Here is a 25,913-nt window from a genome sequence, read left to right as displayed (position 1 = left end):
AAGTACTTCAAGCAAAAGTTGCTTATTTTTAGTTGCAGAATCCGAATCTGCAATAAAAATAGGGGGTTTCTATTTAAAATTTTAAAGTTGCCCCACCTCCCCCGTTAGGGAACGGGAGGGCAACTTTATTTTATGTTAGTTGAATAGACCTTTTTAAAATATTGGATATGTGTTTCGCGGTTTTTGAATCTGAAGTGCATTTCTCGAGATATTCAACTGTTCCGACCATTTTGTTACACACACACTATATATATATATATATATATATATATATATATATATATATATATATAGGGGTTGGACAAAAATCTAAAACGTTGTAGGGAATTTTTCTGTAAAAAAAAAAAAGTAATTTCGGGGCCAAATGTAGACCAATATTTAAGGAACTTGAAATATTGCCTTTACCCTCGCTATACCTATTTCGTATGTTACTGCTTGTCAAAAACAAAATTGAGGTATTTAACGCACCAGCAACCCATAAATACGATACCAGGCGTAAGGATAAAATCCCCAGCAAACAACACTGCACTAAATTATACGAAAGAAATCCAACGTATATGGGTACCATACTATATAATAAACAGTAGCGTCATTTCAGATTTTGCTTGGGGGGACAAGACCCCTTGATATAAGTAAAATTTCGCTCTTTTCACTCATTTACTACTATTCTATTGATAAAATATATATAAATCTCAAACTCAGGGGGGGCAATTGCCCCTCCCTGCCCCCCTAAATGACGCCCCTGATAATAAACTGCCTCTTTATCTTCGAAAGACATAACAAAGAGAAGAATTTAAGCGATTATTGAAAACCCATCTATTACAGCACTGCTTTTATTCCGTGAATGAATTCTTAGGTGGGTAAATAAATTTGATTATTGGTAGTATTTAAAATGTCTATTTTTTGTTTCTTTTATATAGTAGACATAGCGTAGTATTTTAATTAATTCGTATGTATATGTTAGAACTATGTATGTTTATGAATTTTTATACCCTGGCGAGTCTTATTCATACGCACGAATTCGTGCAATATGTATGATCATAAAGACGAAATAAAATGAATATGAATATGCTAGAATATGGGAATTTAATGGGGACCACCTGGCAACACTGGTGGTGGCAAAGGCAGACGAATTCGGGTAGCATGAGTTAGTTGTTTCTGCTTAGAAGTGCGATTTTCGAATTGGAAGTGTTTTATAGCATCAAAAGGTGGTGAGCTAAGACATTGTGTGGAGGTGCTTTTATGGTAGTTACGTGGGTTGTAAAGCACATTCAAACTCACCAATTTAATTATATAACGTAATCAGCTTTGTTCAGGTAAGATAAATGCAAAACTGTAGAATTAGGACACTAGGGTACTGAAGTAACACGAAAATTAAACTATAATGAGAACGGAATTTGAAAATAAGTCTAATTTTGTTTCTGTGAAAGGAAAAGGTTCCGATATAAAATATTTGTATATATACTCTTACAACATTTTTTTTTCTTTTGAGGGTGCATGCAAATTTAAATTCGAAAAACAAAGACCTTTAAAGAAAATTAGTAAATTAAACGATACTAACTTACTCATGTGTTTTTGATATGTCAGTTTGTCACGGGTCTGACGTTATGTGCATATGATATTCGTTACGCGTTTGTAACGTTTCATTAATTAAAACAGCGTTATAGACCTCAGATGTATAGAGTCTTGTTTTATTTTATTTTATTTTTTTTTAGATGAGGGAATTCATTCGAAAGGTTCCAAAGATAATAGTGTGATCAGATGTCGGAGAGATTAATTTAAAATGTTGGCATTTATTCCTAAGTTGGTCGTCTGCCTAGTTTTTGGTAAAAAACGTAATAAAAGCTACGAAAATTTAAAACTCATCCATTTTTATTTATCATAAGCTTAATACTCATTTCACATAGTAATGCCGAGCGAGCGACGAGTGGAGGCGGGTTAGTAGCCAGGTTCGTTATGTTACTTACCGTTACTCTAAAGTATAACTTTCTCAACGTTTCTTTGCGGTTATCTGCTTACCACATTTTCTGCAATTTATTTTTAGATTTATTAAGCCCTGATTCACGTACCATAATAGATTTTCCTGATTATCACCTTATTGTTTCACAAACTGTAATACTGTTACCTCACATTCAAGGCTACATGTCTGTACCAGTGTTGCCAGACCAGCCAGTTGGAAAAGCAGGAGATTCGAAGACAAAAAACAGGAGAAATCAGTAGACACATACAGTGTTGGCGTTTGAATGTAAATCCGAGGGGAGGTAATAAAATTTGTCATTATTAAGGGGGCAGTAGTCAAAACAAGCAGTCCAGAATTCATTTCCGATGAACTACGTTGAGCAAATGAAAGGGAAAATTCCCGATTTATATTAATATTATTTGATACACACATGTATCACCGTAAACCGTAGTGAAAGAGCAAAGTGGAGTGGAAAAATATCTTTTCATGCACGTAGCGATAACGTACTGTGTTGTGCAGTCACACGTGATCGTGACGTAAGACGATTTCTTGCTGACGATCGTGGAGAAACGATCTAAGCCACTCTTCCAACTCAAGTCCCAATCTAAACAACACTTACTTGTAAATCTTCCAGAAAGTCATAAAAACGCTAACCATAATGCATATAGAAGATGACGTACAGTTGTATTCTTTGGATTCATATTATATACAGTAAAACTCTATAACTATATGCTCTACAGAGCTTTGTGTATTATAACAGAGAAATTTCGTCTTTTTATGTGAGGAAAAATTGAAAATTCAGTATTAATAATAATATATTTCTTTAACTTCTCGAAGTAAGGAAAAAGCAGGAGGTTGTTCACTTTTCATTTTCTTACGCAGTAGATCAGTAGAACGTAGAAAAAGCAGGAGATCTCCTGCAAAATCAGTAGATCTGGCAACACTGGTCTGTACCTGTACCTGCAGCCATGGTCACGAAACAAATGCTTATTACATTCCCACAATTTTCCCATGCATTAATCTTGCGCCAAATAGTTCCATGTTTTGAATCTCTTATATATAAGAATAATTAAGTGGGGGGGGGGGGCAACACTAACGAAGACAGAAAGCATGCCCTGCGGGATTAACCCGCCCTCTCTCGCTGGCGCTCGCTCGGTAATACTGTTTGAATTAAATGTTATTAACCTAACCTAACTGAATGCAAATAGATTATCGCAAAATAAATAAATAAATGAAATAGATGTATGTTAAAAACCTAGCCCCCCAAAGCTAAACAATAGCCAAAATAAACGCAACTTTCGCTTTCCTTATGTATTATCAAGCACACAAGTAAATTATCAATATTTTTCCGGTAAATTTTCAAAAATTTGCTATTTAGTATTTGAAGGGATGATATTTAGTATGTCCTCCAATTTTGCACATATGAGATCTCTAGGGTTACCTCCAGCCTTACGTACTTCACATAGTACCTCTCTAAATATTTCTTCTGTAACATCCGTAAAATCCAAGTTCCTGAACCATACAATCCAATACTCCATATATGACTTCACCAGTTTCTTCCTTCGTCCAATATTGAGCCTGCTAGTTAAGAGTGGTCTTTTGTTGAATGCTTGTTTGGCTACAATTCTTGACGTGCAGTCTCTCTTGTGAAATTACTTCCCATATACTTGAGATTATCGATCTCTCCAAGTTCTTTATTCTACTCTGACCTGGAAGGACGCGTTTCCACGGGATATTCTTTTTGTTAACTGTTTTGCCGATTATCTCCTGTAGTCCTCCTTCAGTTCTAGCTATAATAACCATACCGTCTACGTACCTGATAGTTAATGATCCGCCATCTAATATTGAAATCTCCAGTTCCCATTTATGCTTCAGCTTCAATTACCATTCACTGTAAATGTTGATTTTTTCACCGTCTTTTTAACGCAGCTTCGCACATTGTCCTATGTACAGGTTGCGAATGACTCGTTGGTCGCTCCAGTTGACCCCGATTTCTGCAAGGTTCTAGAACACAGGTCCCCTTTTCCATTTAGCTGTGTTTGATAGACAGAAAACAACGTGTCCTCCGGGGCTCTAACCCCCCTTCACTCGCTAACAATCCCTCGGCAATACTATGTGAATTAAATAAACTTGGGTACAGAAAGGAACCAGCCTAGCTACTAACCTATATGGGGGGACCTGTGTTTCGAACCTTTCCCCCGATTTCTTTAAGTATTTTCAGAAGTGTGGTCCGATTAAAGCAGTCGAAAGCTTTTTGCTGTCGATGGAGGAAAAACACTGCTCTTTCTCTACGAAAAGAACTCGCTCTGATGTAATTCTCATCCACCCAATAGCGTCTCTGGTACATCCTCCTTTCCGAAATCCAAATTGAGCATCTTCCTGTTGGGATTTTCCCTTCGTTTAGGATGAAACACGAAGGCATTCCTCAAACCTCTCCAGTACTTTTAGTAAGAGAATCTTCATTTATTATATGTTCATGCTTTGAATCTTCACAACAGGGAATTTTCTACAATATGTCAATTTCCAATAGTACTTATACATGAACTAACTCTTGGCTTATTTCGAAGAACGCCATTCTATTCGCTGTTTCAATGAAGGATCCTGTTAAGACAGTTCCAAGTCAACTTTATACTCTTTATTGATTTTATAATTTAGACTAATTTCCTTTTTGGTGAATAGATAGAATCTTCGTCATCAGAAATATTGCACCAACAGTTCTACGGACAGGACTTCGAAATAGCGAAAAGCCTATAAACTTTGTAACGTATTATTTCAAGTGTGTCCAAATTCAATACAGTTTGAGATCTGAGGATTACATTTATGTATTTCTCTCAGAAAGGTTCCACAGGAAGGCAGGAACTGACCAATATATTTTCTGTTTAGTAGCGAATAGAAGTCATTGACGAAGATGTCATCGGATAACGGTACCATTTGAAGGGGCTTTTAATTCTCCAGGTACAATGTTTTACCATGTCACTTGGGTTTTACATCATGTTGGAACAACTTGAGTTCGTAAGGTGAACTATTTTGTAATTGTTTCAGGTTTTGGTGGAAGGCGAATAATTTTAGAGGACTGAAGTATACCTGGTAAGTTACCATTTTACTTTGATTGAATAAAATTTGTAGAAAAGAACTATTCTACACAGAAATGAAATACAAATTACTATCCTCAAAGGCAAGATTATATTTGTAAGTCATCTAAATTGGAACTATTCCATAATAATGCCATATGTATCACATTAGTTTGTATCTAAGTGTGTTGTACTTGCTAGCGCAAAATTAATAGTTACACGGTTCTTTTCTACACATAACGATGTCTCAAATAATTAAAATTTAGCTGGATTAAGTTTTAGTTTAGTTGATACTAATGTTCAAACAGTTTCTCTCACATCTGAACAAATTAGTTTGAACTTTCCTACATTCATTCATGTTCTTAACTGAACCATTACTATTTTAGGAGTTCGTATCTTCTTGCAGAACTACACTCGAATCTTTTCTTAAGTCTCCGTCTTAAGTTTGGCCTCTTATCGAGTACTTCTCGTTCATTTCCCTTTTATTTTATTTTATTTATTTATTTAAATTTTAACGTCCCACGATGATGCAGCGAGGCTAAGGGAGACTGTGATGATGATTATGGTAAAATGGAAAGCGAGAATTTGTTATTAAAAAAAAAAAACTTTGTCCACCACAAAGCCCACTTGGTAGGAGCTGTAAATCGAATCAAGGACCCCACGCGCCAGAGATAAATGCTTTGGCAGTGAGCCATACACGATACCCTTGACACGGGTTCGATTCTCGGTGGAAATTCTTGTTTCAGATTCCTTGGCAAGCTCCACATCTTATATAACATCGGTGCTGAAAAGGGCTTTGAATTACAATCTAACAAATCAATGCCATGTCTTCCTTTGACAATCGGAAAACCGAAATTGACAACAGTTTTAGGCAGTGATTGACAACACTGAGGTGCACACGAATAACCCAAACGAAAGAAGACTGGGATATACAAACATGTGGTCATAGCACAATAATAAGAGGCCATAACAAGAAACTGTCAGTCAGACGATAGTATTATGTCGAACGCAACCGTTTTTTTTTTCTCTTTCCATACTGAAGTAGTCTCTTGGTAATACAAAAAAAAAAAAAAAAAAAAAAAGTAGATCTTTACTATAAAGATATATAAAAAAATATCTTGAATGAATTTCCTCTTATGATATGATTTGACATATATATCAAGTCGAATAGTAGCTTTTTAGACTTTCAAACTATGCATATGTATGGGAAGTCTTATAGAACGGCTATGTCCGTATGTCGACAGGTATCAGATCAATTAGCGATAAGAAGTATCGAGAAGCTGTTTTCTTTCCTGTGATTCAGCTCCCCAAGAATAGATTCCATCTTCTCCCTCAACACAATTCAAACCGGAAGTAGTAGAAATTAATAATTTCCGGTTTCAATCTTGATTACCATAGAACGAAAGCTGTAATAGGAATAAGCGGCTTTCTGCAGTCGATTCAGCATTTCAAGAAAAATGCCATTTCACCCGCTTCTCTACTGAAGTGGTAGAAATTTACTAGTACTACCGGTTTCAGTATTTTTTAATGGAGCAAAAACGGAAGGAGATAACAAGAAACGCTTTTTTGCAATCGAATCAACGTCCCAACAATAGATTCAATCTCGTTCGCTAATCCTCTGTTCAAGTTGGAAGTTTCAGCGTTGATCGTTATAGAGCAGAAACGGTAATAGTTAGTCGTGGTGTGGAATCTATTCAGCGTCTCAGGAAGAGAGGTTATCTTCTCCGTTAATACTTAATTTAAACCGTTAAGTGGTAGTATCAACTATCCCGGTTTCATTGTTGATTAGCATAGAACAAAAACAGTAATAGAGAGAGCGTTTTTAAAAAGATATATTCCGTATCTGAAGGAAAGATACATATATTTCCACCTTTGTTTGTACCAAAACCGAAACTGGTAGAAATATACAACCGTGGTTTCAGTAGTGATTCTCATGCAAAGAGATGATAGCTAAAATGGCTTTATATATATATATATATATATATATATATATATATATATATATATATATATATATATATATATATATATATATAACAATAATTAATTTGATCTTAACCTTTATGGCTCTATTCAAACTGGAAGTAGTGGAAATCAACAGTTTTTAGTTTTAACATTGATCACCATAGACAAAATACGGTAATAGACGTTAAGTAATATTTTATATGGCTTCAGCACCGGAAGACTAGGTTTCATCTCCGGGTTTATTCCTCTGTTGCAGTGATCGCCAAACCGTCGATCGCATGCTACTAGTAGCTCACGGGAACATTTTCGGTAAATCGCGTTAACGTTCCGGTTCATATTTACTAGTAATGTAAGTTTATAGGTAATAATCAAATGTAAGATTAAAAAAAAAAATAGGTAGTTTTATGGTTGGTAGCTCACAGAAGGATTTAAAAACGGTACAGTAGCTCAGAAGCTTCATAAGTTTGGCGACCACTTCTCTATTGTAACCGAAAGTGGTACAATCCGCGGCAAAAAACCTGCAACATGAGGATGTAAGTTTATTGTGAAACTACGCCTAACAGCACAGGGAATGAACATAACGTCTAAGTGGAACGAATCACGCCAGGATAAACCTCGGCCTCCTCCCGTGCACACTTATTTTGGAGCAAAAGACTTCGTCATTTCACAATAAACGTATATGCTCATGTTGCAGGTTTTTTGCCGCGGATTGTACAAGTGTGCTACTACTTCCCGTTCTAACATTGATCCAACAGAGCTAAAGCTGCAATAGGAGGCGACATTTGGTTTTGGTATGGATTCTGAATCCCAATAGATTTAATCTCAGCCTTATTCTTTTATTGAAACCGGAAGTAGTAATAACCAGTCTGACCTCTGATTTCAATATTGGTTTCTACATGATAATAATTGTAAGAGCTAGAAACTGTTTTCGATATGATTTTAGCTTCTGATGAGCAGGTTCCATCTTTCACATTATCCTTCTACTGCAGCGTAAGTTATAGATCTGTTTCAATTTTGAATGCGCATATTGTGTAAGTCTGCCGTAGTTCCACAACATGAAACGGAACTAACCTTTTCCTGAAACTTCTCATGACCATTTCTTCATTGGAGTAAAATACGTAATTTTTTCGACTGTATCAAGCGTTCTTTTTATATTTTCGTAAGTTTTTCTTGCTTAATTGTTTGAATCGTTATTTTAATTGCTTAATTGTTTGAACGATTCCCTCTACGCTACAGGTAATGTTCTCTAATTTTTTATCAGTTCGTTCATTATCACCGACCCAAAGCTCATTTTTTGGATTTAAAAAGGACATTGGGAAAAATAGACTTAATTTCGAACTTCATTAACCAAGCCTCGTATATTTTCAAAAAATTCTAGAAACTCTTCTCTAATCGCTTTGGTATGTCTTTTCGTCTGTGTTGGTGAGTCTCAGTCCGCTTTCATGGCTATATATGGACATACAATGTGGAAACAACGACTCTCTTTGTGAACGCTTTTCTGAGTCCAGAAAACGGTAAACTTGCAATCACACCTACATGTTGTCATCGTTCATCTCTGGTTGGTTAATTCAAAGTATCCGCATCTCTTCAACCAAAGGGCTTGGACTCAACATTATACGTCATAAGCGGGGAACTCTAGCCCCAAGTTCTCTTACACAATAGCCAACTGGACAGAGCTTCAGTGCTTCGGCACCCTTGAGAGGACTACCTTCGTGTCGCTGTTTGCTCCTGTGCTCATCGCACTTTATCGAAAGCAGCGTTCATGCTGCCTACAATCATAGCGTTAGTATATATTTATGTGCATATAAACGTTTTCTTTTAATACGCCGAATGTGAAAACGGAATTGATGGATTTTTATATGTGTTGAAAAAGGAGAGTTCGTATTTTATCGCAGTAAACTTTGCGATAAGTGGACTTGTGTTATAAAGCGTCGTCTACAACCTCATGGACTAGGGATTACAGTTGTGGCGCCAGCTTGGGATATCCATCACGGAAGCAACAGTCGGGACTCAACCCCAGGACAGTGATGGAACAGCATTATTGGCTAGCCGAAGAAGGACGTGAGTTGTTTAGTTCGTATGTCAAGCCACCTACTTCGTTGATACAATAAGCAACAGGTTGTTAATTAATTTATTTTCTTGGTTAATGTGCATGTAACATGTATGTTTATTAAGTGATATTATACATTCATTATTTAAATCTTAGTTTTATCATTTGTTGTAAATCTAACGTATAATTTAATCACACACAGTTCAGTATAATCTCTTTTACGTTGCCTGCATCCGAGTCAACTGCGTTCCCAGCTTCAACATGACAAAGATGCTGGCATGGGTATGGACCGTGTCCGTTGTGGAATAGCTGGGGAAAGAAAAGGAAAAGAGGCGAAATAAGAGACTAAAAGTTGTTCCGAACCACAACGTACATAACGGTATCATCATATATTTTATTTTAACGATCAAGTGAGTCATGAGCATTCATGTTAGAAACTACTTAAGGTTGCCTGAGTGTTTTTCGTTGCCAATTTAGTAAAATTTTGCTACACAACTTCGAACACTCGAGTGCGGATGATGTGGTGGGTTATTGCACAACTTATGTAATTTCCTTAGTGCTTCTTTAGTGTAATTTCCTTATACAGTCTGTGCATTTCGACCAATAGATAGTATTTCGATTTTGATAACTTCTGCTATTGTTTCTTTAACGCATTTCCTGCCGACTAAACTTTGATCGAATTCACAACAGACAAAATAATATTCAAGTGATCACACCACACACCCACATGCGTCTTAATCAAACACTTGTTACCAAAATTACAGCAATACTTAAGATATGTTAGCGGGATTGCTACTACTTGCAACTATCATAATCGAGACCACAAAAATTGTCTTATCCTCTTTCTTTCCTAATTTGGAAAAATGCCTAATCACGTAGAAAAGTTACGAATAGATTAAACCTGAATGTTAGGAATGACAGCAGCATAGTCAATATCAATTCAGGCAAGGGAGTACCTTGATAGTCTTTGCTGTTATTGCATTTAACATACGTTAAAATTTAGGACAAAGAAATATATATATATATATATATATTTAAAATATTGAAATGATTTTATAGGTAGTCTAAATAACTGTCCGGGCGAGCCTTTTCTCCTTTACCAATTTATTATAAAAAATCCTAAGTCAATGTCTTTGATTTACAATTAATAAATAGTATATTTTCTTCTTATTGACCAGATGAAGGAGATTGATGTTTTGCACGGTGCCCCTTCTCTCAAAGCAGTCTTCTTCGGATCCTTTCGTATGGTCCGTCCGTATATATATATATATATATATATATATATATGTGTGTGTGTGTGTACTTTTTTGTACCAAAAAAAATTCCTGAACAGAGATATGGTGCCTCGGCGCGCGATTTTCAGCAAAATGTCAGTGTTTTATCTCTGGAACGGTGTAAGATACTTTGTTGCTTTTTTTATTTGAAAGAAAATAATTTACTAATTAAAATGGTATCCTCCGTTTGAAAATGTGTCCACGTTTTCGTCCTGTAGCGTTCTGTTTTTTGAAAAATCAAATCTACCTACCTACATATGTAGGGTGTCTCAAAAGTCCTCTACCACCCCTATTAAAATCCAAATGGATGTACTTTCAGCGAATTTGATGTGGTATGTGAACTTGAGGGTTAGGGGGACACTTTCTGGCGTAGGTTACGCGGACGGTTGCCATCTTGAATTTAACTTTTTTTATTACAAACGCTACGTGGGTCTTGTGATACATGACCATAGGCTAGAATTTCACAAGAAAACCGAATCTGAAGTCAAAATGCATTTATCTTTATGTGGTAAACAGTTATCCACAATTGAAGTTGTGAATTTGACTGCGTTTTTGTGTTGCAGGTTGTGAATCATGCCGTTAACGAGGGACGAACGCATCCAGATCATCAAAATATCTGGTGGGAGGAGTGCCCGCGCAGTTGCTGCCGATTTCAATGCGCGTCATCAACAACGAGCACCTGTATCGCATGTTACAGTGGAACGGTTATTGACCAAATTCGAGGAAACGGGAACAGTTGTGGATAGACCTCGTAGTGGACGGCCAAGGACAGCCACAGACGAAGAAACAGCTACTGCCGTGCTGGCCTCCTTCTCGAAGTCGCCGCAGCGAAGCACACGTCGTTTAGCAATGCAGTGTGCCGTGAGTCACAGTTCAGTGCACAGGGTGCTCCAAAGGTATAAGTGGCATCCATATAAGATGCAATTGCAGCAACATTTGTCGGAGGACGATCCCGATCGTCGCGTCCAGTTTTGCGAGTGGGCTATTGAGCAATTGAGGGTAAATCCGCAGTTCGCTATGCAGATACTTTTTTCGGATGAAGCCCATTTCTACGTAAATGGTGAGGTCAATAGGCAAAACATGCGCTATTGGTCCCGTGACAACCCCGCTTGGACAGATCCCTCGAAAATGACCGGTGCAGGGAAAACAATGGTATGGGCAGACATATGGGGAACAAAGATCGTCGGTCCGTTTTTCATTCCAGAAACGTTAAGTGCAAACCAATACCTCGCGTTGTTGCAGGAAAACGTAATGCCGGCTCTGATGTCCGAGGATGGTACCTTCCCCAGGTTCTTCCAACAAGATGGTGCACCCCCCATTATGGCATCCAGGTGCGTCAGTTCCTGGATGAACAATTCCCTGGGACGTGGATTGGTCGACGTGGACCAGTGGAATGGCCTGCCCGATCACCAGACTTAACCCCCCTTGACTTCTACCTGTGGGGACATGTGAAGGCTATGGTGTATGCTGTGAAAATTCGTGATGTTCGCCATCTGCAACAACGTATCATGGCTGCCTGTGAACAAATATCCCCAGAAACCTTAATACGTGTCCATAGTAATTTGGACAAGCGTCTGAACACGTGCATTTCCCAGCACGGACAACATGTTGAGCACATTATGTAATACGAAAGTCACGCCTGTAATTGTGGATAACTGTTTACCACATAAAGATAAATGCATTTTGACTTCAGATTCGGTTTTCTGGTGAAATTCGAGCCTGTGGTCATTTTTCACATGACCCACGTAGCGTTTGTAATGAAAGAGTTAAATTCAAGATGGCGGCGGTCCGCGTATCCTACGCCAGAAAGTGTCCCCCTAACCCTCAAGTTCACCTACCACATCCAATTCGCTGCAAGTACATCCATTTGGATTTTAATAGGGGTGGTAAGGGACTTTTGAGAAACCTCTATAATTTTTTTATATATATATATAATATGTTTTCTTTCTTTTCTTTTTCAAATATCCCCCCCCTTTTTTTTTAATTGTTGATCAGCAACTTACAGTACTACATTTCCTAAAAAGGAAAACTTCCACTTTTGAGTTGATCAGGTTTTGTAAACAATGCTTGCGTTTTAACTTTCGTAGCTAATGTCTTAATTGCAGTATGTTTATTTACTTATTTATTTTTGCTTCAGAAACACCAATTCAAAATATTCTGATAATTTTACAGGAGTTGTATCTCTAAGAGTAGTATATATCCTGAAAAGAACACGCTACTTTGATTCTGGATTAGGGGTGCACGGTGGCTCAGTGGTAGAGCCCTTACCTTTGGTGCGTGGGGTCTCTGGTTCGATCCCTGGCCGAGTAAGCTTGTAGTGGACAATTTAGTATATGTGGGTTTCCTCTAACACTATAATCCATTTGTCTTAATCATCGTCACCTTTAGCCTAAAGGGCATAATCGTGATACATTAAACTGAAATATTTAATATGTTTTGATTCCGGAATAATGTAACAGAACAATGTGGGACTATCCAGGTTATTCCAGAATGTAACAGAGCCTTATCAACATTCTAGAATGTAGATAATTCTGTGTGTTTGGTCTAGCAAATAAAAGGGAAGGCATATTGAATTCACAATTCAATTGTCAACAAGTAAGCAGAGAGCAGTTCACCAAATTTGATTCAGCATGTAAACATGTAAACTTTTGTGAGATAGGATGTTTTGTGGCTGTGTTCTAAATGTTATGACAGAATAGAAATAGTAACATGGAGTGGATGATGAAGATTTTGTATCTAGAGAGAATTATTACATTCGCTGAATCAGCTATAAAGATTCGTGTTAGACTTGTCAGTGAAGTCAAGTCGTGAGTTGTATGCATCAAGAAAACAGCAAGATAACTGCAGCTCTGGGTGAGTACACCAATTCAAAACTGACAAATTCTTCAAAGTAGAAAACCCAGAAGAAAATAAACCAAAAGAAACTTGTTCAAAAGCGAGGAAATTTATATCGAACATCATTTCAGCTATTGAAAGTATGAATCCTACAATTATCCCAGTTTCCCTGACAAAGGTACACATTTTGCACCACATTCTATCTGCAACAAAATACATGGTGGAAAAAACAAGAAATATGAGGTCTCTGAAAAGTGTTGGGAAACCGGATATTTATTGTTGTCACCCTGTGAATGAAGCGTATGTTTAAATTGCACAGTCATTTTATGTGAAAGATAAATGGAACTATACTCACCAGAACCCTAATAAATACACTTATCACTGTAACATTTCTAAGAAAAAAATTGGTGAATGTGGGAAGATACATGACCCGCAGTTTTAAAGAAACTTTCGCCATACATAAGAAGGAACATTCAGTATTCCACGTTGGAAGATCAAAATTTTATTGACTACGATCTAAATGGGTGGTTCCACATGTACCAGATCTGCGTGTGTACGAGGGAATTAAAGAAAAAAAAACTTGTTTTATTTTTGTCTATTTGTACATTGTTTAGGTACAGTCCGCAGCAAAAAACTTGTAACATGAGCATGTAAGTTTATGTGAAACTACGCCTAACATCGGAGGAAATCAACATAACGTCTAAGTGGCACGAATCATGACAGGAGAAACCTCGGCATCCTCCCCTGCATACTTATTTTGAAGCAGAAGACTTCGTCGTTTCACAATAAACTAACATGGTCATGTTGCAGGTTTTTTGCTGCGGACTGTACATTTGTGACGCATGTCTGCATATACATTAATCACCATCAAAATATTGTCCATATGCTTTAATGCATTTTTCTCAACGGTTTTTCCACTTTGAAAACTGTTTCGAAACTCCTCTGGCGCAATACTATTTAGGGATTTTTTTTTTTTTGTAGTGTCTTTGACGTCATTGACGTCACTGAATCTCTTTCTTTTCAGATTCTTCAGCTGTGAGGGAAAAAAAAACAGGGCGCTAAATCGGGTGAGTATGGGAAGGATGCACAAGCAGCATGTTTTTGGCCAAGAACTGTCGCCCCATTGTAGCCGTGTGGGCTGGGCGTTGCCGAGGAGTAGTAACCATTTTCCACTTCTCCACAGTTCTGGACATTTCTGTCACATACTTTCACGCAATCTTCTCAAGACATCTAAGTAAAATGCCTAGTTCATTGTCTCTGGAAAAAATCCTTGTGGATAATCCTATTCACATAAAAATACACATTTTCATATTGGATCAGTGGTGAATTTGGTGTTTTCCACTGGCTGTATGCTTGTTTTGATTCAGGATAGTACGGAAACAGAACTTATTCCCAGCCACAATTCGTTTGAAAAGATTTGGATCATGGTGCAGTTCAGTCTTCTCGAATCTCTAACAGCAATTTTGAACGTTACGTGTTAACTTTAAAGAAGTACTTGAAGGCGTGACATATGACGCCTTGGTTGGACGTATGAAGTCGTTAGGAGTCTGTGTACGAGAGGCCTGTTTGAGGAATGTAGTGACTGCCCTGGAAGCGGAGGACTTGCCTTGCAGACACTTGGTCTGGAAAACAGCAGATGACTCTTCATAGCAGGTTACATATGCAACATGGGAAGAAAATAAACTTGAGGAAACTGTTGCCATGGATACTTTTATTGACGAACTTGATAAATAGACAGTGAAAGCAGTAACACACCATCTGAAGGAATTGCAACAACATATTGCAGAAGTGAAGACTTGTAGAGGTTCAACAACTATGTTTAGTGCCTCACTGTAATTTTACTGAGAACTGGTCTGTGATTCTGCCACAAGAAGTACAAAGGTATCACTGGAAAAATAACCAAGTTTCAATTTTTACAGGAGTCACATATTTTCAAGACAAAACCACAATTGTTGCAGTTACAAGTGATAAGAGGATATGATTCAGCACGCGAAAAATTCAACAGCTGCAATCACAGGAAGAAAAGATCATTATTTCTCACGGTGCCCCTAGCCACTTCAAAAATATTTATTAACTGTTTGAATTTACGAAGTCTCTTGTGCCAGTGGAGTGGGTATACAGTACTGGTGTCATGGGAAGGGGCCTTGCGATAGTGTAGGGGGCCTGCTGAAGCACCACACTATAAAACATAATCTTTTCAGGACATGTATTGCTGTAATTCAGTGCCGAGGATTTTATACGTTGGTGAAGTCAGTCATACACATCAACAACCCTCATCTTGTTTCCCAAAGGGGAAGTTCAAGAAAATAGAATAATAGTACAACCAAACTATCTCCATGAAAGGCATTTAGAAGTCACATGTCTGGACTCAGTGTTGGGCAAACATATATTGCACGAACTTGAAAGAGCAAGGAAGAAAAAATAATAATTTGTCCAACTAAAATCTCAGAAACAACAGGAGAATATTCAAATTCACAACCCACAAAGAGAGATGCTTGTGATCAGTGTGTATGACTGGTGGCTAGCAGAGGTTATACCTAGGTAGATATCAGTTGTGAGTTAAATGAAATCGTTGTGAACTTTATGCTTCACATGAATCAGCTGCTGGCTATAATTTTCACCTGCAAGATAGCAACACCACCATCAGTTCTCATTTCTAATTCGCGATGTTTAAGAGATTGTGGGTGCCCAATTCCTTTTGGTTTAACAGGAGGGCATCACTCAATATCATAGAAGAAACTGATGCAGTTGAGTACAGTTTTAGTTCATTGAATTGCTGATTTCTGTGCAGTGTGTGAAGAAGTGGTATGCTTTGGAACCTGTAATGTGTTGTGAAACTAGCACATGTATTTTGGAACCTTTACTATGTTTGAAAGTTTTTTCTGTTATTTATCTTTATGTAGAATTAAAATGCCATGTCAAATAAGAGCAGATTTTGATCGTATCCAGACCAATATATAACAATCTGGCAACGGAATGTGATTTAATGTGTGGCAGAATTTTTAATTTATAATTCCTGTTCAACTCAACTCAGTAGGGAATGCAGTAGTGTTTGGTACTAATCGTATAAAAAAAAAAATAAATAAATAAATAAAAAAATAAAAAAAAGAATAATTGATAAAGATTTTTTTTTTATTTTTCAAGAAAAAACTAAAGAATTCAGAAGACTTCGACATGAGAACTTGGTCACACACTTCCAATTCGAGCATATTATTTTAATCAGTAAATTATTATCTTTCAAATAAAAATGTTCAACCATTCCAGAGAGCATTTTAGTATTTTGCTAAAATCTGCACGTAAGAAATCTGTCTCGTGCCACGTCTTTGGCAGCCTGTCTCGTGCCACGAATTTTTTGGCCAAAACGAAACAAAAAAAATCCTACTTTTCCCTGAATTTTAGCATCAGTTAAATTCAATAATACCTGAGACTATCAAGGTAAGATTTTGTTTCTTTGCTTGTCTGAATTGACCTGGATTATCCCCAGAAGTCAAGTGGTAACAAAATTAGAAGAAGTGCCATAATTTATAACTAGAGTCCGGATTTTTACGTAATATCAACCCCCAATATTATATAAGAATATATAATATTACATATTTATGAAAACGTAATATTAACACGCGTATGAGCATGCAATATTTAAACGAATTATGAAAATAAAAAGGAAAATCTACTACACTTTATCCTGCTTAATGGAAGTCCCCCAATGAAGTGAAATGCTTGAACAGCTGAGACAGCCATACGTCACTGACGTGACTGATTGCAGGATAATAAAAATCAGACGCGAATGAAGGAAGATGTGAATCGGCTAGAGAGAAACAGGAAAGTCCTGAGAAAAGCAATGCATACGGCATTTGTACGTCAGAAATCTCATGTGGTGTGGTGTGGTCCCGTTTCAAATCTAGAACCTTTTACACTAAATGCGCATCAGTCACCACGGCCCAATCTTAAATGAATTGTACGCAATATACAAATTTAAATACTAAAAGCAACTTAAGACGAAATGTATTGTTTTATATATATTTATTTCATGCAGGGAAAAGCAGTCCTATATCTTTTAAACAATACCAGCTGAACTAAGATTGAAGAATATTTCCATTAATGAATATTTTTAATTTGAAATAAAGTACTTACAAAATATGTGCCTGCAGTTCAACTGTATCTTGGTGCACAATGGGTTACAAGGTACATTTCCAAATGACCAGAAGTAAAATCTTGTCGGCGATCGGATAAAATATTCTTGTATGCAGAGAATGATCTCTGCACATCACATGAGGTAACAGGAGCGTATTTCAACAGGGGAATGTAGTTGGGCTAAATATCTTTAGGTGGGGTTCTTGTTTCGCCACTGAGAATCTCACACACTGCCAATAGGCTGTCGTAACCCGGTTACTTTCCAACCCTGCATTTAGTTTCTTTCGAACTTTTTCTCCTACATCTACACACACCTTGCAGCAGTCCTTTTGCATCCTCTGTGATTTCCATGGATTCCGGAAGAGGCCGCCCAACAGTCTCTAACTTTTTAATGCTTGTAGGTCGCCAACGCTTGCAGGGACATGGGTTTAGAAGTAAATGCAGAGAAAACTAAATACATGGAAGTGCGTCGGGACCGTAATACGGCAAATTGTGGAGGCGTTAAAATATTAAATAATGCTTTTGATAAAGTGGATACTTTCAAATATTTAGGATCAGTATTAACAGACGAAAATCATATTCACGAAGAAATTAAATGTCGACTAAAAGCAGGGAATTCGTGTTACTACTCGGTTCAAAATCTCTTGTCGTCGCGAATTCTGTCGAGGAATTTGAAGCTTAAAATATATAAAACGATAATCATGCCTGTTGTTCTGTATGGTTGCGAAACATGGTCGCTTACTCTGAGGGAAGAACATAGACTGAAAGTATTTGAGAACAGGGTCCTGAGAAGAATATTCGGACCCAAGAGGAACGAGAATGGGGAATGGCGGAAGCTTCATAACGAGGAACTACATAGTTTATACGGTTTACCCAACATTGTTAGGGTCGTCAAGTCTAGGAGGCTTAGGTGGGCAGGTCATGTAGCTAGAATGGAAGAAAGTAGAAACGCTTTCAAAGTCTTGACTGGTAGACCCATAGGAAAACGACCATTAGGAAGACCTAGGCGCAGATGGGAGGATAATGTTAAGATGGATCTCGCAGAGATAGGAATACAAAGTAGAAACTGGATGCAATTAGCTAAGGATAGAAGTCAGTGGAGAGCTTTTGTGAATGCGGCACTAAACCTCCGGGTTCCATAGGCCATAGAGTTAGTTTTAGTTTAGTTTAGTAGGTCGCCAACCAAAATTGCTGTCTATGTATGCGATATCATACGTTACTTTTGAGTCATTAAACAGTTTCTGAGCAATGCCAACTGACACAGCAGACTCCGATGGAAATGAATGAACAGCAGGCTTAATTTTTAGAAAATGTTCATTGTAGAAATGTACTGCCTGTATCCAAGTGCCTCATCGCATTAGCACAGGCTCCGGGGGAAGTAGCACGTCTGGCAGTTGATCTCTGTAAACTTGAACGTTATGGCGCCTTAACAAACATTTTTTTCGTGGAAGAAACTAGTTGATTTACTTAGCAAAAGTTGTCTCTCACCTCTTCAGCAACACGCTGAAGAGCATGAGCCATACAGGTGAAATGAATTAATGGGGGTGAAACACTGTAAGTGCTCTAGCCGCTTTTAACATGTACGCTGCACTGTCTGTATAGAGAACAAGGACTTTTTCTGCCTGAACTCTTCCCGGCCACAACACTTTAAGACGATCGTTTACAAAGCGAGCGATCGTGAAATGATTCGTGCGTTCCAGCAATTTACTCGCAATAAGATAGGATTTACTTTACTTAACTTTCCAATCACTAAATTTGCTACATAACGTCCCAAAACGTCTGTTTCGTCCACAGAAATCCAAATATATGAACTACCTATTTCTGCTCTAATGGTATCTATAGCTTCCCTATAACAAACTTCGAGAACACTTTCGAAGAGTGGATTCGTCAGGAGTACGCCCGCAGTACTTCTCCAGAAAAGCACGGTATTTTGGCACTTGAACTTTGTTCCAAGGAATGTTTGCTGCTATCATTGCTTGGCACAAGTCTTTGGAAAACTCACTCACTGAAGTATCTTGATGCATTCGTGTCAAGAGTTTTTTAGTTCGCAAATTTTTATTTCTTGCATGGAGTGCACTTCGTACATGTTGTTCTGAGATTTCATTGAACATCCAATTTTTTTTTGTCACACATTTGGCACAACACCACTTTACCGTCCGTAGTAAACGCATCATCGATAGTTACCCACGACTGCAATTTCGCGGATAAAGGCGAGGCAACCGGAGCCATTTCTAACTTCGACGGTCAATACAGAACACGTGCGTTTTGCAACTGCAATACTAGAGTACTGTCCTCCTGTCATTCAGTTGGACAAGCGAAGTTCTTTGAAAGCTTAGGTTACCTGCTATGATATTGCCATTGTCGCCAGCTTCTTGGAACGTACTCTTGCAGTAAATTCCTGGAAGCACACTAGCATACAGTTTTAACTTGAATTACAGGATTTGCTTTCATCTTTATTCCCGTCCGACCTCCGATAACAATCAAATAGACTTCATTTTAGGAATTTCCTAGCCAGTCGCCTGTCAGGCACGTGATCCGTCTTCCTCCAGAGTTGAGAATAAAGGGCGCTACTAATGTACCCCGGAGGGAGGATTTTTACTTGTTTCTTCTTATATTTCTTTTGTTATCGGCGAAAATTCTGCGAAACATTGTTTGAGAAATAATAAAAAAAAAAAAAAAAAGAGAGAGAGAGAGAGAGAGATATTTCGGTAAAGAAACAAAAAGATAGACATGACAAAGTTGAATCTAGATGCAAGCCTTGCATAGTTGGAGATTTTTTTTTTTTTTTTTAATTTTAAATTAAAATTTCAATAATCGCAAAATTTTACGACAGTTTTATGTAAAGAAAAAAATGTAGAAACCATAGAAATATGTAATATTGGGCAAAATATGTAATATGAAACTTGAGTTGAAGCACCCTACAGGTGTGAATCACAAACATTTAAGGATTTGACGAACTTAGATATGAAGGAAAAAATATGTAATTACATACAAATCCGGACATTATTTAAAACACGTTCCACATTCATCGTTATTGTTGGCATGTACTCATCACATTTACGGACAGTATTAGAAACATAAATACAAAACAAAATGAAAGACACATGATAACATCAGTAAAATTTAGCAAAATAAGAAACCAACGGACAGAGCGTACTCTCGTCATTAGAAACGTGAGCTTGTGCGGGCTGACTTCAGTGCCCAAATTGTGAAAGCTACACTTAATGAGGGATGTGATTTCCCTAAATTGCTTTGAGATCCCACAATAACGATCCATACGCCAAATAAGGTTTTTGATTAGATGTTGAGCAGCAGACTACAATCTCGACAAAAACACTTCTAGTTCCCGTACATTTTTCGAGCTAGCGGTGACACGTTATCGATCTGTCCAAGATATCTCATATAAGTTCCATCATTTTTAGTCAAACACCTGGATGACAAATATCATTCGGACAATATCTTCATTAGCATGGAAATTGTGCGAGAGTGTAACTCTGTGGATAAGTATTACCATCATTTGAATTAATTCTACACCAACAGCATGCTAAAGTGCAGAAATAGTGCACACTGTTTCACGATCTCATCTTTATATTACAAAAGGATCAGAGGTGTTTGCAAATTATCGATTACAATGCTGCCTTACATCAACGAAACACTATTATATTGATCCCTTAATATTCGACAAATTATATCCTGGTTTGGCTCTTGCCACTTAATATATGTCGGGAATCAGTCTACAAGCTGAACCTTGACCCATCTGTAAACATAACGTGAAGCCACTATATCTGGGTCCAGTCATAATGTTGATAACACTACTCCAGGTGGCGTCTGCTTTGCGCTAAGATAAATAATTATAGATTGTAGGTCTTCTTCCAAATATAGATCTTTCGTAGAATTTCCGAAACGTAGTAGATTTTGACACAGTCTGTCTTATGGTTTCAGTGAGCTGTGAGGCAACTTAACGTGTTGATAAGATGAAAGAAGTTGGGGCTAATAGGCCTTATTCTGGTCTTTGCAATGTAAACGTGAAGATAAAATATTTTTTAATTCGTAGACCCTTTATATTGGAAGCAAATGAATTCTTTTGATCCTTGGACTTTCCTTTATATACTTTCCTAAATAAGATTTTCCTTAACGACTATCTGTCTTTGAAACCATAAAGGAAGTTTTACTTTCTTGATTTCCAAATCTTTTTATGTCAGAAAGTAGCTCTATGGCCTGTGAAACTTGAAGGTTCAATATCGTATTCACAGAAGTTCTATATTGGCTTTTGACCTTATGCAACTAGATCCAATAGAAACTGGATCTAGTTTCAGCTTTGTATTTCTGTTTCTGTGAAATTCATCTTGTCCGCCCATATGGAACGAATGCCATTATTTGTTTGATCCGTAGTAATCACTGCCGTATTACTTCTATTATCTCTTCCTGTAATCTCTTCCTCTTCCACCTAGGTCTTCTTAATGGTTTTTGGGTTATGTAACGTAGGTTATCATCACCATGGCATAGTGAATTGTTACCTTGTGGATATAGGACTTTAGGTACGGAAGTTAGATGCGAATATATTGAATAAGTAGTCGCGGAAAGACAAGGGGTTGTTCTTCAGTTTGGTTTTGTATGAGACTTATAACGTCATTAGTAATAAAGTAGAACACTTGTTCACAGAAACCTCCGTCCAGAACTGATGACTCTTATATCATATATAAACAATATTATACTGTACTTTATTTTTGGCAAATATGTGAAACGTATTGCACTCATGGTGAGTCAATATAAATAATCGTCATTATGTAATGACTCGATCTGGGTGGAGCAGGGTGGCGACTACAGAAAAAGCGGGAAATATCAGGGAATTTGAGATGTACGGGAATTATGCTGAGTCAAGAAAATTTAATTTGTCAAGAATGAGATTTTAAAATCAATTTTATTACTATTTCAGTTGCAATTAAGTTTGTTTTTATTGGCAACTTTTTTGACGTAAAAGAAGTGGAAGAGTGGTATTTCTGCTTCGACTGGCAAAAAGTATCATTTCTACCGGGTCAGTTGGACCAAACTTCTAAAGATACTTAAAGCAATTGGAGTCAATTGGAGAGACCGATGACTTACCGCAACTTGTACATAGGACAACGAGTGAAGATGCGCTTGAATGCAGGAGAAACTAATGGTATGGAGATTGGAAGAGGAGTCAGACAAGGATAAGTATGTCGCCCCAATTATTTAACATTTACAGTGAATGTTTAATAAAGGAAGAATTAATTGGAATCGGAGATTTCAAGATTGGGGGGAAGATCATTAAAAAGATTAGGTATGCAAATGATACGATTATTATAGCTAGAACCGAAGAAGTACTTCAGGAGATGGTTGACAAAATAGACAACACTGAAAACTATATGGAATGGAAATCAATATCGTAAAATCGAGTCATGAGAATATCCCGTTGGAACGCGCCCTTATAGGTTAGAGTAAAACAAAGGGACTTCAAGTATCAGGGAAGTATTTTGACGAGAGATGCTTACTGCACCAGAGATCAGGTCTAGAATTGCCATAGCCAAAGAAATTTTCAACAACAAAAGATTACTCTTAACCAACAGGCATAATACTGGACTAAGGAAGAAGTTTGTCAAGTGCTATATATGGAGTATTGGACTGTATCGGTCAGAGACTTGGATATTACGGAAGTTAGAGAAGAAATATTGGGAGAGATTTGAAATGTGGTATTAGAGAAAGATGGATAAGATAAAATGGACAGAGAGAGAGAGTAACAAACGAAGTTGTTTAAAAATTGATAGGAGAAAAGAGAACGTTTCTAGCCACCATCCTTCGTAAGAAAGCCAATTGGATTGGACACATCTTGCGAAGAAATTGTCATCTTCATACCGCCATAGAGGGAAAGGTGGAAGGAAAGTGAGGAATAGGAAGAACACAACTGATGGATGACTTGAAAAATGGAATAAAATATTGGAAGTTAAAAGAGGAAGCTAAAGATCGAGAAACGTGGAAGAAACATCTCCTGACCCAAACATCTGAAAAAAACTCATTAGTCCCAAAATTAAAACCTCATTAGTCCCAGAAAAAAAACTCTAATTTCAGAACAAAAGATCCTCTATTTCCAGAACAAAAGATCCTCTATTTCCAGAACAAAAGATCCTCTATTTCCAGAACAAAAGATCCTCTATTTCCAGAACAAAAGATCCTCTATTTCCAGAACAAAAGATCCTCTATTTCCAGAACAAAACAACCCTCTATTTCCAGAACAAAACAACCCTCTATTTCCAGAACAAAACAACTCTCTATTTCCAGAACAAAACAACTCTCTATTTCCAGAACAAAACAACTCTCTATTTCCAGAACAAAACAACTCTCTATTTCCAGAACAAAACAACTCTCTATTTCCAGAACAAAACAACTCTCTATTTCCAGAACAAAACAACTCTCTATTTCCAGAACAAAACAACTCTCTATTTCCAGAACAAAACAACTCTCTATTTCCAGAACAAAACAACCCTCTATTTCCAGAACAAAACAACCCTCTATTTCCAGAACAAAACAACCCTCTATTTCCAGAACAAAACAACCCTCTATTTCCAGAACAAAACAACCCTCTATTTCCAGAACAAAACAACCCTCTATTTCCAGAACAAAACAACCCTCTATTTCCAGAACAAAACAACCCTCTATTTCCAGAACAAAACAACCCTCTATTTCCAGAACAAAACAACCCTCTATTTCCAGAACAAAACAACCCTCTATTTCCAGAACAAAACAACCCTCTATTTCCAGAACAAAACAACCCTCTATTTCCAGAACAAAACAACCCTCTATTTCCAGAACAAAACAACCCTCTATTTCCAGAACAAAACAATCCTCTATTTCCAGAACAAAACAATCCTCTATTTCCAGAACAAAACAATCCTCTAATCCCAGAACAAAACAATCGTCTAATCCCAGAACAAAAATAAACTTCATTAGAAAAAAGGTCTCAGAACAAGAAAAGAAAGTCATTGGTTGTAGAACATGTCAAGACAGAATACTTCATAATAATAATAATAGGCAACTTCAGACGTAGAAACTTATTTGTTTTCCGCTAAAGATGTGTGACAAACACATTCTGCAATTGTGTGTATTCGCTTAGAAGCAAAATTGTTTACGTTTGTGCAGTAGAATATCAAATGAGTGAATCATCCACAAAATACAGTTGGATCAACAAAAAACAAGGTAAATTCATAATACCAACAGTAACCAAAGTGAATTCACGCATAATTCCAACTTTTTTCTTTCCGCTAGTTTAGATTTTGTTGAGAGTTTCTCGTCCTACATTAAGTTAATGTAGTTTGTCACACAAATGAAGATATTTTAGAATACGGTTACTCGTATTTTAGCTTCTATGTTTTCATCGTAATGTTATTTACAAATAGATTTATTTTGGAATGGTTTTAACCCTTGCACTGAAGTTACTAGTCTAGTTCGTCATAGCCTCCCGGTGCCAAATCGCACAATGACGAGCTACACTCGTCATAAAATTTAAACTATTGTAGCATCACGTAGGGTTACTATATTGATATTCTGAGTTATATAATGATAAACCATCTATAATACACTTTTATAACTTATACTTCAAGTATCAGAATTCAGAAAATAAGACGTAGTGGAAGAGGTTAAGTTTACGAAAATTACTGGTAGTTTCACATCAGCATATACATTGGACCAATACTCAGTGGATAGTCGGAGTAATTTCATCGGACCTTAATCCTTAAATATAGAATACGCTTACAGATACGTTGGGAGAACTCGAACAAGCGATCTTGGGTTTTACCACTTTCGTATTTTCCCCGCAGCTTTCAACTATTTTATCACTGAGCTTTTTATTTTTTTCTTGCTAATTCGTGCAGAAGAACCGGAGATAAGTGTTCAATTCGCATTTTCCTAAAGCTATTTTCAAAAGTTTACTCCATATATACGAAAATCCATGTTATGATAGTATTATTAAAATTCTGCAGTATCGTATAAGATTTACCAGGGCAGTCAAAAAGTTCCCAGAATTTTGTTGCAGCTCTTTATTGCCACATAAGTACACATTTACTTAATCCCTCCAAAGTAGGCATCTTTGGAACACACACAGTTACTCCATGCTCCTGCCATTCCTGGAAACATAGACAAAAATCTTCTTTTGGTATCTTATGAAGTTCAGCCGTCACGTTGGTTTTGTTCATCTACAATGGCGAAACGGGTACCTTTGAGGCCAGTTTTTTCTTAAAGCATTATTTGTACCCGTAAACTGTTTTAAGGCTATCTCAAAGTCTTCGAAGCAGATTTCCCCAATTTGTACCTGAACTTAACGTTTACGCGTTGCTTGAGCTGCGACATTGCGCCAACTGATCACCATATACTCCTCCGTCTAGCTATACTGCTCTTATAGGTAGGGATGGGCAAAACCGGTTTTTATAAAAACTGAAACCCGAAAAACCGACATTTCGGTTTTTCACCAAAACCGGTTTCGGTTTTCTCCAAAACCGGTTTGGTTTTCACCGAAACTGGTTTCGGTGAAAACTTTTCGAAAACACACAAAACTATTTCTGTGGAAATGGATTCGGTTTCCGGAGAACAACGAAACACCATTCTGGTCAGAAATA

General features: G+C 37.2%; 1 protein-coding gene across 1 annotated transcript in view; it reads left to right on the top strand.

Moving 5' to 3' along the window:
- Positions 1 to 1,110: 1,110 nt before the first annotated feature.
- The window catches only part of LOC145673420 (peroxisomal leader peptide-processing protease), a 645,832-nt gene continuing 621,029 nt past the window's right edge, over positions 1,111 to 25,913 (top strand). Inside the window, exons 1-2 of the mRNA XM_081743110.1 lie at positions 1,111 to 1,316; positions 5,003 to 5,047. The gene's annotated coding sequence lies outside the window, so the exon portion shown is untranslated. The remainder of the gene's footprint in view (positions 1,317 to 5,002; positions 5,048 to 25,913) is intronic.

The sequence above is a fragment of the Thermobia domestica genome, chromosome 16 (assembly GCF_964235325.1).
Source record: "Thermobia domestica chromosome 16, izTheDome1.hap1.1, whole genome shotgun sequence".
NCBI lineage: Eukaryota > Metazoa > Arthropoda > Insecta > Zygentoma > Lepismatidae > Thermobia > Thermobia domestica.
This window is presented reverse-complemented; position numbering and strand designations above follow the sequence as displayed.